The sequence below is a fragment of the Hemitrygon akajei genome, chromosome 1 (genome assembly GCF_048418815.1).
Source record: "Hemitrygon akajei chromosome 1, sHemAka1.3, whole genome shotgun sequence".
In the NCBI taxonomy this organism is placed as follows: Eukaryota; Metazoa; Chordata; class Chondrichthyes; order Myliobatiformes; family Dasyatidae; genus Hemitrygon; species Hemitrygon akajei.
Genome location: NC_133124.1, coordinates 169,543,180 through 169,555,829, shown reverse-complemented (window position 1 = coordinate 169,555,829; position 12,650 = coordinate 169,543,180).

Here is a 12,650-nt window from a genome sequence, read left to right as displayed (position 1 = left end):
AATAGACACAGTGCCGATCCCTGCGGCATGCGACTAGTCACAGGCCTCCAGTCAAAGAGACAGGTAGATGCTAATACTCACTGTCTTCTCCTAGTAAGCTCATGTCAAATCCGACCCACTACTACATCTTTCCATCTTTCTTCACCTATCACCTCTAATTGTAGTCCCAGTCCAATACTGTGAAGAAAGGGCTGACTGGCTTCATCTTATCTACGCCCTTTCATAATTTTGTTTACCTCCAGAAATATCCCCTCAACCTTCTACATTCAAAGAAAACAAATTACTAACCCATTCCAACTTTGCTTACAACTCAGGTCTTCCAGACCCAGTAACATCCTTGCAAATTTATCTGCTTTCTTTCAACCTTATTTACATATTTGTTGGTGAAGAAAACTGCACACATTACGCCAAATTAGGCCTCACCAACTTATACAACGTCAACGTAATATCCCATATCCTGTACTCAGTATTTTTATTTATGAAGGCCAATGTGCTAAATGCATTATTTACAAGCTGTAACATCACTATCAATAAATTACGGACGTATCCCAGCATCCCCTTTTTGACAGCAACCCGAATTGCCCTATTGTGTAAGACCTACCCTGGGTGGACCTATCGAAGAGCAACACATCGCACTTATCGGCATTGTTCGATCTGCCAGATTTCAGCCCATTTTTCCAGGTGACGCAGATCCCTCCACAGCCCATTATAGTCTTCCTCGCGCTCTACTACATTATCTCACTCCACCTCACCCCACCCCGCGGTCAACTGTAAAGTGAAGATCCATTCAACCGCATGTCATACGGACCGTTGATTTAGATTATAAGCATCAACGGATCCAGCACCAATCCCTGCGGCAATCCACTATTTACAGGCCTCCAGTCAGAGAGGCAGCAATATGCTCCCATATTTTTTGACTTCTCCCACAAAGCCAATGTTGAATTAAATTTATTACATAATCTTCAATGCTAAAGCATTGAACATTATTGACGAGCCTCCCATGGGGAACCTTGTCAAATGCAAGAAACACTTAAGTACCCCATACGCTCCCACCCCATTAGGTGCTTCATATGTTCTTAGCTGCTATACTTGCCGTTCACCTCCTTTATTCTTTCAAGCAGGGTTTCAATATCTCTGGAAACCAAGGTTTCCTACATTATCTATCTTTTCCTTTTACTCCAACAAGCCCATACATGCTTTGTACAGTCGAAATTTCCCGTTTGATGATCTCCAATTTAGCAAGTACAGCTTTGCCAGTAAGCAGACAATTTCAAACGAAACCAGCCAGATCCTTTCTAATACTATTAGTGGCCTTTCTAGAATTTAGAATCTCAACTCGCAGACCAAAATTAACTTTTTGTATATTTATTTTGAAACTAATATCTTTATGATCACTGGATGAAAAGTGCTCTCATACACAATCTTCTGTCACTTGCCCTGTCTTATTCCCCGATAGAATATCGCATGGTCTCTTGTTGGGCCTTCTACCTACTGATTAAGTAAACCTTCTTGAATACATTTGGCAAACACAGTTTCATCTCGTTCTTTTACATTATGGGAGTCCCAGTCAATATGTGAAAACTTAAGATCACGTACTAAAACAACATCATGTTTCTTTCAACTGTCTAAGATGTCTCGATAAATTTGTTCCTCTAAATAAGTTCGGACCATTGGGTGGCCTGTAATATAGCATGATTAATATGTTCGCAAATTTCCTATTCATCAGTCCCGCCGATATCGACTCATTAGGTGTGTTCCCCTTCTGTCCTGACTGAGCACTATCATGGCATTTTTCGTGACTGGTACTGCCACCTGTCCTCCTTCAATCACTACAGCTTCGTCCTGATTAAAGTAACGAAACCCCGGAAAATCAATTTCCTAATCTTAACCCTCGTCAACTGTCTCCCTAATGACTATAATATCATAATTCCACGTGTTGATACATGCACTAACCTCTTTGTACCCACTCATGACACAGCTCCTTTTCTTCCCTGTTCTCTCATCACTCCATTCCTCTCCTTACTACACCTTACATTGAACATATAACATTGAACATTACAGTGCAGGAACAGACCTTTCGGCACAGCGTGCAGTGCAGAGCTGTCTAAAATAAAATGTAAAACACCTGAACACTAATCGCTCTTACCCATACAATGTCCACATACCTCTATAATTCTTACAACTATGTGCCCAGCCAAATGTCTATTAAAACTTCTAATGTATTTGCTTTTGTTCCAAGCACCCAGGTCTCCGAGTAAAACAACTTAGTCTTCACATCCCCCTTGAACCTACCGCCTTCAACGTATAGTGTTCTCTCTGGTATTAGATACTTCAACACTTGAAATAGATACTGTCCGTCCTCTCTACCTATGAGTTTCATAATCTTGTAAATCTCTTTCAGATCTCCCCTTAACTTTCGGAAATCTAGAGATAGCAACCCCCGTTTATCCAGACTCCCGTAACAGCACATAACCTCTAAACTGGGCAGCATCATGGCAATCCTCTTCGCATAATCTCCAAAGCGTCAGCATCCTCCCCATAGTTGTGTGACCAGGAGTTTATGCAGTACTCCAGATGTGACTCTACCAGAGTTTTATAAAGATGCAACATAACTTCTTAAATTTTGAACTCCGTGCCTTGACTAATAAACATAGGCGTTCCATAAGCCTCTAAACCACGTTACCGATCGCTGTAGCCACTTTCAAGGAGTTACCACCATCGATACCAGGATCTCTCTGCTCATCAAAACTGTTACGGATCTTGTTCTTAACATTGTACTCTCTCCTTTCATTTGCTCTCCCAAGGTGCAACACTTTACAATTCTATGGGTTAAACTGCATCTACCATTACTCAGCCCACATCTGCTACAGATCTATATTCTTTGCCACTCTTCTACACGATGCAAAACTTCACCAATCTTGGCATCATCCGCAAATGTACATTTTCAACCAAGTCATTTATATACGTCGCACCCAGCAGAGGTCCCAGCACAGAACCCGGCAGAACGCCGCTAATTACAGAGACCTCCAACTCGAATAAGTCCCTTCAACCACTATCATATGTCTTCAAGGCACGTCCTGCTACGCACAAAGCCATAAGGCTCTTCGTAGTTAGGCCAGTGGTTTCCAACTGCTCATATACCCAATGATGAATTTTCTTACGTGAGAGTCAGTAGTCTATAGGAGCCGAGAGGTAATGTTGCAGCTATATAGGACCCTCGTCAGACCCGATTTGGAATACTGTGCTCCGTTCTGGTCGTCTCACTACAGGAAAGATATGGAAGCCAGAGAAAGGGTGCAGAGGAGATTTACAAGGATGTTGCTTAGTTTGAGGAACATGCCTTATGAGAATAGGTTGAGTGAACTCGGCCTTTTCCCCTTGGAGCGACGGAGGATGAGAGATGACCTTATAGATGGGTATAAGATGATGAGAGTCATTGATCGTGTGGATAGCCAGACGATTTTTTTCCCAGGGCTGAAATGTTGCAGAAGAGGACATGGGTTTAAGGTGCTGGGGAGCAGGTACAGAGGAGATGTCAGGGGTAAGTTTTTAACTCAGCGAGTGGTGAGTGCGTGGAATGGGCTGCCGGCAACGGTGGTGGAGGAGGATACGATAGGGTCTTTTAAGAGACGTTTGGATAGGTACATGGAGATAAGAAAAAATAGTGGGCTATGGGTAAGCCTATTAATTTCTAAGATAGGGATATGTTCGGCACAACTTTGTGGGCCAAAGGTCCTGTATTGTGCTGTACGTCTTCTATAGTTCCCAGGCTTATCACTTGTTCCCTTTTTAAATATAAGCAGAACATTAGCCTTTCGTCAGTCCTCCGGAACCTTGCCCGTGGCTAGAGAGGATATGGAGATACTGGTCAACATTGTCTCAAAACGCCTTCAGAAACCTGGGGTACGTTTAATCAGGCCTTGTGGACGTATCCACATTCGTACAAATTAGGAGGGCAATCGGTCCCTCTTCCTTGAACTCCAAACGCCCTAACGTATTTATACACTCAGCACCGATCTCCTCGTCTTCCATGACCATTTCATAGGAGCATAGAAAACCTACAGCACATACAGGCCCTTCGGCCCACAGAGTTGTGCCGAACATTGTCACTACCTTAGAACTACTCAGGCTTTACCATAGCCCTTTATTTTTCAAAGTTCCATGCAGCCATCCAGGAGACTCTTAAAAGACCCTGTCATTTCTGCCTCCACCACAGCCGCCGGCAGCCCTTTACACGCACTCACCACTCTCTGCATTAAAAACTTACCCCTGACATCTCCTCTGTACCTACTTCCAAGCACCTTAAAACTATTCCCTCTCGTGCTAGCCATTTCAGCCCTGCAGAAAGCCTCTGGCCTTCCACACGAGCAATGCCTCTCATTATCTTGTACAGATTATCTTGTTTTCTTGATAAATACTGAAGAAAAGTATTTACTAAGTATCTCACTCACATTCTGCGCATTGAATCACATGATCCCCCCTGCCGTTATCCTTGAGAGCTGCCACCCTGTTGCTCTTGATGTATTTATAGAATGCTTTAGAATTCACCTTAATCATACTTGCAAATAATTTTTCATGGCTGGTTCCTACTTGCTTAATTTCCTTCTTTAGAACATTTCTGGCTAATTTATACCCTTCACGTGCTTTGTTAGATTCTCACTTCCGAAATTATGTAATACTTCTCCTTTTACTTCTTGTCTAAATTCATTGCCTCTCTGGACATCCAAGGTTCTCTTATCTTTCAGTCCTCGTCTTGTCTTCTAAGAGGAATATATCCTTCCTGTAGTCTGTGCAATTGATCTTTGAACACGTTCCACGTGTATGCTGTTAACTTGCCAGAGAAAAGATGCTCCAGTTAACACTAGTTAGTTCCTGCTTAATGCCCTCGTAATTTGCCCTATTCCAGTTTGAAGCTCTCCAACAAAGACCGTGTCTCTCCTTTTCTGCAGCTATCATGGAATCTAAGCAGTTGAGGTTACTTTTCCTTAACTGCTCATCCACTAAATAGTCAGTCATCTCTTCAGTCTGATTGCCCAACACAAGGTGCAGTGCGTCTCCTTCTCTCGTTGGACGGTTCACATACTGATTTCAAAAACTCCTGGATACACTTATCGAATTCTGCCCCTTTTAAATCCTTTGTTCGAAGACGGTCCTTGTTTATATTCGGGAATTTAAAATTTGCTCGGCCAACCACATTATCATTTTTACTCATTTCCTTAAAACAGATTACATATCCATTCTTCAGTGTCTGACCCTTGCATTATATCTCCTTGAGTGCAGTTGTGTTATTGTCCCTGATTAGTGGTGTAGCACCACACCGCTCTTTTATCTCCTCCTTTATCTTTTCGGAAAAACTATTGCAGTAGTCACCGATTCCTGTCCCTCCCTTAAGCAAGTTTCAGTAATGGCTACAACATCGTAGTTCTATGTACTGAAACATGATATGATTGTTTCAATCATACTCATGCCGCTCCTAGTTTGTACACATTTCAAACTATCCCAATTATCAGACCATTATTCCAATCTTGCCTTTCTCTGACATCAATCTTCTGGTCCGATCCTTCCCTTACAGACCTGGGGCTCCGTTTTGCATCGCGCCCAACCTGATTTAAACTCCCCCAAGTCGCATCAGAAACTTCCCGGCCAGGATATTTGTTCACCTCCCGTCAGGTCAGGTGCAATCTATCCTTCTTGAACAAGTCAGAAAAGGTTTCAATGAATCAAGAACTTGAATCTTTGTCCCCTGCACCATCTCCTCAGCCACTCATTCATTCGTCCTATCTCCTTATCCTTTCCTGCACTAGCCGAGGGCACCGGGATTAATTCGGAGATTACTACCCTGGAGGTCCCTCTCTTTATCCTCTTCCTAATTGCATATATTCACAGCTGATGACCTCTTCCCCTTTTCCACCTATGTTGTTGTTGCCAATATGCTCTCCTTGAGAATGTCCTGCAGCATTTCCGATATATCATCGATTCTAGCACGTGGGAGGCAGCACATCATCCTGCTGACCCTTTTGCTGCCACAGTATCTCCTCTGTTCCCCCTAAAATCGAGTCCTCTATAACGTCCGCATTGCCTGACGTTACCTTGCCAAGTTGAGCCTTAGAGCCGGTAACAGTCCTACCATACCAGGTATTAGTGCCGTGATCTGATTGGTCATCTTGCTTACTATCCAAGGAAGTTTACTTGCTGCAGCGGGGAATAGCAGCAGGGGAACCGTGCACTGACTTCGTCATCCCAATGCCGACCGTGGTGGTCACCTTTCTCCTACCGCAAGCCAGTACTCTGGGTGTGACCACCTCTTCAAAAGTTTCATCAATAATATCGAAATTCTCCTGAATGATCCTGATTACATTCAACTCCAGCTCCAGTTCCTTCCCCCAGCTAAGCAGATGTTGAATATCGATGCACTTCCTACAGATATGGTTATCAGAAAAACCGTCGTATTCTGAATTTCCAGATCTGACAGGAGGAGCATTCCATCCTGACTACTCTATACTATCATAAAGGAAGGCGCACCTCTTCTCAACTATACTTTACATGTAAACACAGAAGACTGTTAAGATAAAGCCTTCAAGCTCTATCACTGGCACACTGAAACAGTGACCACTCCATCATGCCGTTCCGCTTGAGCCTATCCTCTTTTTATTTGCCCTGAGTTTAGGCCGCTGACGCCGACACTTACCGCGCTTGCGCTGCACTAAAGACCAGTCTTTCCCGAATCACGTAGGGTTCTGACAGCGACACACACATCCCCAGCGCCTAAGACGCTGATGGAAGTCCGTCTTTAGCCGAGTGGGCTGTTTATTATGCTAAGCAATTCTGACAATGCAATTAGGAAACCAATTATTGCCCGGTTCCCTTCCAACATTTGTCTTTTCTTGCCAGAATACGCTGCACAGCATTGTGGGCCGAAGGGCCTGTATTGTACAGTAGGTTTTGTATGTTTCTAGGTTTAAATGTATGTTATTATCTCTTATCAGATTGTTCTGGTGATTAAGCAGCAGCCAGAATGACATTACAGCACATAAATCTGTTGTTACTATATGCATGCGAGGCAGTTTTAACAGTAGTTAAATAGACGAAGAAGGCACTGAACACTATATCACTGAGCGGCCATAATACGGCAGTCCCCTTAAACCTACAACGATTACACAAGGTTGTAGCTGGTCAGATCGAATGGAGATGAATTAAGTACATCTCTACTCTCGGCATTGATAACATGAAACATCAAAGATAAATACTGGTTCCGTTCAAATTTAGAGGCTAGTTTGTACAATGAAATCAGAAAAAGTGGAAAACAAGTCCGGGATCTCCATTAGAATGGAGAAAGGGAAATATGTCAGTATGGTTGGAAGTGAGGGCGCGTGAGTGGGAGGCTGGGATTTCAATGCTGGGATGAAGAAACGGGACAGTAAAGATAAGATATCGCTTATGAAAATATTGCTGAGGTTGGAGTGTGTAAACAATATCTATAATGAAATCTCTGCCCACCGAAGGCTCTCGACCCGATATATCAACTACCCATTTCCCTCCATAAATGCTGCCTCTCTCATTGAGTTCCTCATGTGGTTAGTTTCGCTGTGTAAAGCATGAAACGAATGAAAAAAATCGACAGAAAAGAAGGATAACATGCAAAATACCCATTTCTCATACGATCAGGATGGAACTGACGAGTTATTCAAAGGTAGCAAATATCTGTACATATCCACATAGTCTGCAGTTCATTAAGCTATCGCAAACAGGTCTGAGATGTCAATCCTTCAACCAAGTTTCAAGGAACACCCCCCCCCCCCCAACATTCATTCAGATGAGCAACGACAAGTGAAATTCCCCTAACCAAAGCCGAAAGCAAAAGAGGCCACGATGCGGATAACCATTTGTAACCTTCTTTCACTGATAAATCGCATGATTGATTGATGCCGACATGGCTGGGATGGGAACATCCTGTTTATTCTGAAAGAACCGATGATCGGGGACGAGCTCCCCTGAAAAGGACCACATCCAGGTTTTGACGGAGACCGGACCACAGTTCTGGTGCATTTTATGCTCCATTCTGCTCACAAAACCGGATGTAGAACGTTACCCACAGATGGTGAAAAGCGTGGTGTTCTGTCCAGTGGCGCCTGTGAAAATGGGACTGTGGACACGTTATTGCGGTCACTTTGAAGGAAGTTGGTGACACTGGTCAACATGTTTACTAACACAGTCCTTGGGCCCTTGACATTTCGAAGCGACAGCGCCTTGAAGGTGATAGAATCAATTTCTGAGAAATCGCCCACGCAAACAACAACGGCACCGTTCACCATGAGTAAACAGAACAGTTTCCAGGAAGTGGTCTCACGCTATCCGAAGTCCAATAATATTAGAGATAACGATCTGCAATTTTGTCCACAGCCTGCCCCGCAGCTTCTCTTAGCTGTGACAGATTTCTGGCCTGATGCATTCTGTGACAAGTTCACTTCCCGACAGTTCTCACAAGTCTGATCACGCAGAGCTTCGAGTTGGGTGATACTGCGTGACCTCCTGAATTACAGCGAATACTCGACACATCACTTAACAAGCGATAAAGAGACAGTTGAATGCAGAACAGAAACAGTCGCCGCAGTAATAGAATCTTCCTTTTAAACATTTATTTTGGAATTGAAATCGTTTCAAAATGATATGTTCCCTGTTTTTTCCCGTATTATTTCGTGCCACAGGTAAATTAATTTTAATATTAAGTTTCATACCGCTAGTGCAGTTTTGTAGCAGTTATGCATGTTATTAGCAAAGTAATTGTACGCTCGGAAGATTATTCAAAACGGTTGAACGTGTAGTTTTATCTCGCCGATAGAGTCGCAAAAAATGCAGCGCGTAAACAAGCTCTTCAGCTCACTCATCGATACTGTCCAAAGCTGTCAAACTGAGCTCGTCGCATCTACCGGAATTTGAGCATTCTCCCTCTAAAGCTTTCCGATTCTTGTATCTGTCCAGGCAGGCTGGGAAACAGCTTCTTCCCTCAGGCCATTAGGCTTCTGAAGTCCCCACCACATCGCATTCGAAGTGTCACCAGATAATTTGGACTTTACCCTACAATGTTTAGTTTATGCACTTTACTTTGCTTATATGTGTATAATTCCTTTGCAGATTGAATTCTGACTTTCCTAAGTTATTGTGCGGTACCCCCGGTCCATAGAACGTTATGTCGTCTGACGGCACGCATGTACATGCGTTGTAAAATGGCAATAGACTTGACTTGACTAATTATTTGCTATACTAATCTCCTTCATGACTTTGCAAACTTCCACAAGTTCAACCCTCAGCTTGCAACCTTCAACGATAAGGGTCCCTGCCTTCCTTACTTTCTTATACCACGAAGTGTTCAGTGCCAGTAGCCACCTCGTAAATCCTCTCTGTAACATTTCTAGCTTGATGACATTCCTCCTATCGCGAGGCAGCCAGAACAACACACAATAGTCCAATTGCGGTCTCAACAAAGTATTGTACAGTAGTAACATAACGTTCCAACTCCTGCACTCATTGCCCGGACCGATTAAGGTAAGGGTGCCAAATATCTTCATCAAAACCAGTCTACCTATGCTACCAATTCAAGGGAATTAACTGCATGCACCCCAGTCCTTTTTTTGCGCAACACTCTCTAGAGCCCTGTTATTTAATGTGTAATTTCTGCCCTTGTTTTACATAGAACGTAGAGCATAGAACATAGAACATAAAACAGTACAGCATAGTACAGGCCCTTCGGCCCACAATGTTGTGCCGACCCTCAAACCCTCCCTCCCATATAACCCCCTACCTTAAATTACTCCATATACCTGTCTAGTAGTCTCTTAAACTTCACTAGTGTATTTGCCTCCACCACTGACTCAGGCAGTGCATTCCACACACAAACCACTCTCTGAGTGAAAAACCTTCCTCTAATATCCCCCTTGAACCTCCCTCCCATTAACAAAGCCATGTCCTCTTGTACTGAGCAGTGGTGCCCTGGGTAAGAGGCGCTGGCTGTCCACTCTGTCTATGCCTCTTAATATCTTGTACACCTCTATAATTTCTCCTCTCATCCTCCTTCTCTCCAAAGAGTAAAGCCCTAGCTCCCTTAATCTCTGATCATAATCCATACTCTCTAAACCAGGCAGCATCCTGGTTAATCTCCATTGTACCCTTTCCAATGTTTCCACATCCTTCCTATACTGAGGCGACCAGAAATGGACACAGTACTCTAAATGTGGCCTAACTAGAGTTTTATAGAGCTGCATCATTACATCGAGTCTCTGAAACTCTTATCCCTCGACTTATGAAAGCTAACACCCCATAAGCTTTCTTAACTACTCTATCTACCTGTGAGAAAACTTTCAGAGATCTGTGGCCATGTACCCCCAGATCTCTCTGCTCCTCCACACTGCCAAGTATCCTGCCATTTACTTTATACTCTGCCTTGGAGTTTGTCCTTCCAAAGTGTACCACCTCACACTTCTCCGGGTTGAACTCGATCTGCCCACTTCTGCATCCTATCAATGTCTCTCTGCAATCTTTGACAATCCTCTACAATATCTACAACACCACCAACCTTTGTGTCGTCTGCAAACTTGCCAACCCACCCTTCTAACCCCAGATCCAGGTCGTTAATAAAAATCACAATAAGTAGAGGTCCCAGAACAGATACTTGTGGGACACCACTAGTCACAACGCTCCAATCTGAATCTACTCCCTCTACCACGACGCTCTGCCTTCTGCAGGCAAGCCAATTCTGAATCCACCTGGCCAAACTTCCCTAGATCCCATACCTTCTGACTTTCTGAATAAGCCTACCGTGTGGAACCTTGACAAATGCCTTACTAAAATCCATGTACATCACATCCACTGCACTACCCTCATCTATATGCCTGGTCACCTCCTCAAAGAACTCTATCAGGCTTGTTAGGCATGATCTGCTCTTCACAAAACCATGCTGACTGCCCCTGATCAGACCATGGTTCTCTAAATGCCCATAGATCCTATCTCTAAGTATCTTTTCCAACAGCTTTCCCACCACAGACGTAAGGCTCGCTGGTCTATAATTACCTGGACTAACCCTACTACCTTTTTTGAACAAGCGGACAACATTCGCGTCCCTCCAATACTCCGGTACCATTCCCGTGGACAACGAGAACATAAAGATCCTAGCCAGAGGTTCAGCAATCTCTTGCCTTGCCTCGTGAAGCTGCCTGGGGAATATTCCATCAGTCTCCGGGGAGTTATCCTTCCTAATGTATTTTAACAACTCCAACACCTCCTCCCCCTTAATATCAACATGCTCCAAAGCATCAACCTCACACAAATTGTCCTCACCGTCATCAAGTTCCCTCTCAGTGGTGAATACCGAAGATAAGTATTCATTGAGGACCTCGCTCACTTCTACAGTCTCCAGACACATCTTCCCACTTTCATCTCTAATCGGTCCTACCTCACTCCTGTCATCCTTTTGTTCTTCACATAATTGAAGAATGCCTTGGGATTTTCCTTTACCCTACTCGCCAAGGCCTTCTCATGACCCCTTCTTGTTCTTCTCAGCCCCTTCTTAAGCTCCTTTCTTGCTACCCTATATTCCTCAATAGACCCATCTGATCCTTGCTTCCTAAACCCCATGTATGCTGTCTTCTTCCAACTGACTAGATTTTCCACTTCACTTGGCACCTACGGTTCCTTCACCCTACCATTCTTTATCTTCCTCACCAGGACAAATTTATCCCTAACATCCTGCAAGAGATCCTTAAACATCGACCACATGTCCATAGTACATTTCCCTGCAAAAACATCATCCCAATTCACACCTGCAAGTTGTAGCCTTATAGCCTTATAATTTGCCCTTCCCAATTAAATTTTTCCTATCCTCTCTGATTCTATCCTTTTCCATGATAATGCTAAAGGTCAGGGTGCGGTGATCACTGTCCCCCAGATGCTCACCCACAAACAGATCTGTGACCTGACCCAGTTCGTTACCTAATACAAGATCTAGTATGACATTCCCCCAGTCGATCTGTCTACATACTGCGACCGAATTCCATCCTGGACACACTTAACAAACTCTGCCCCATCCAAACCCTTGGAACTAATCAAGTGCCAAACAATATTAGGGAAGTTAAACTCACCCATGATAACAACCCTGTTATTTTTGCACCTTTCCAAAATCTGCCTCCCAGTCTGCTCCTCTGTATCTCTGCTGCTATCAGGAGGCCTATATAATACCTCCAGTAGAGTAACTGCTCCCTTCCCGTTCCTGACTTCCACCCATACTGACTCAAATGAGGATCCTGCTACATTACCCACCCTTTCTGCAGCCGTAATAGTATCCCTGACCAGTAATGCCACCCTCCTCCCCTTCCCCCCCTCCTTCTCTATCCCTTTTAAAGCACTGAAATTCAGGAATATTGAGAAACCATTCCTGCCCTGGTGCCAGCTAAGTCTCCGTAATGGCTACGTCATCATAATTCCATGTATGTATCCAAGCTCTCAGTTCATCAGCTTTTTTCCTAATGTGAAGTACGCACACTTTAGCCCTTCTACCTTACTGCCTTTAAACCCTTTATTCTGCTGCTCTTTTCTCAAAGGCTCTCTATATGTTAGATCTGGCTTTACTCCATGCACTTCTTTCACTGCTCTATTGCTCC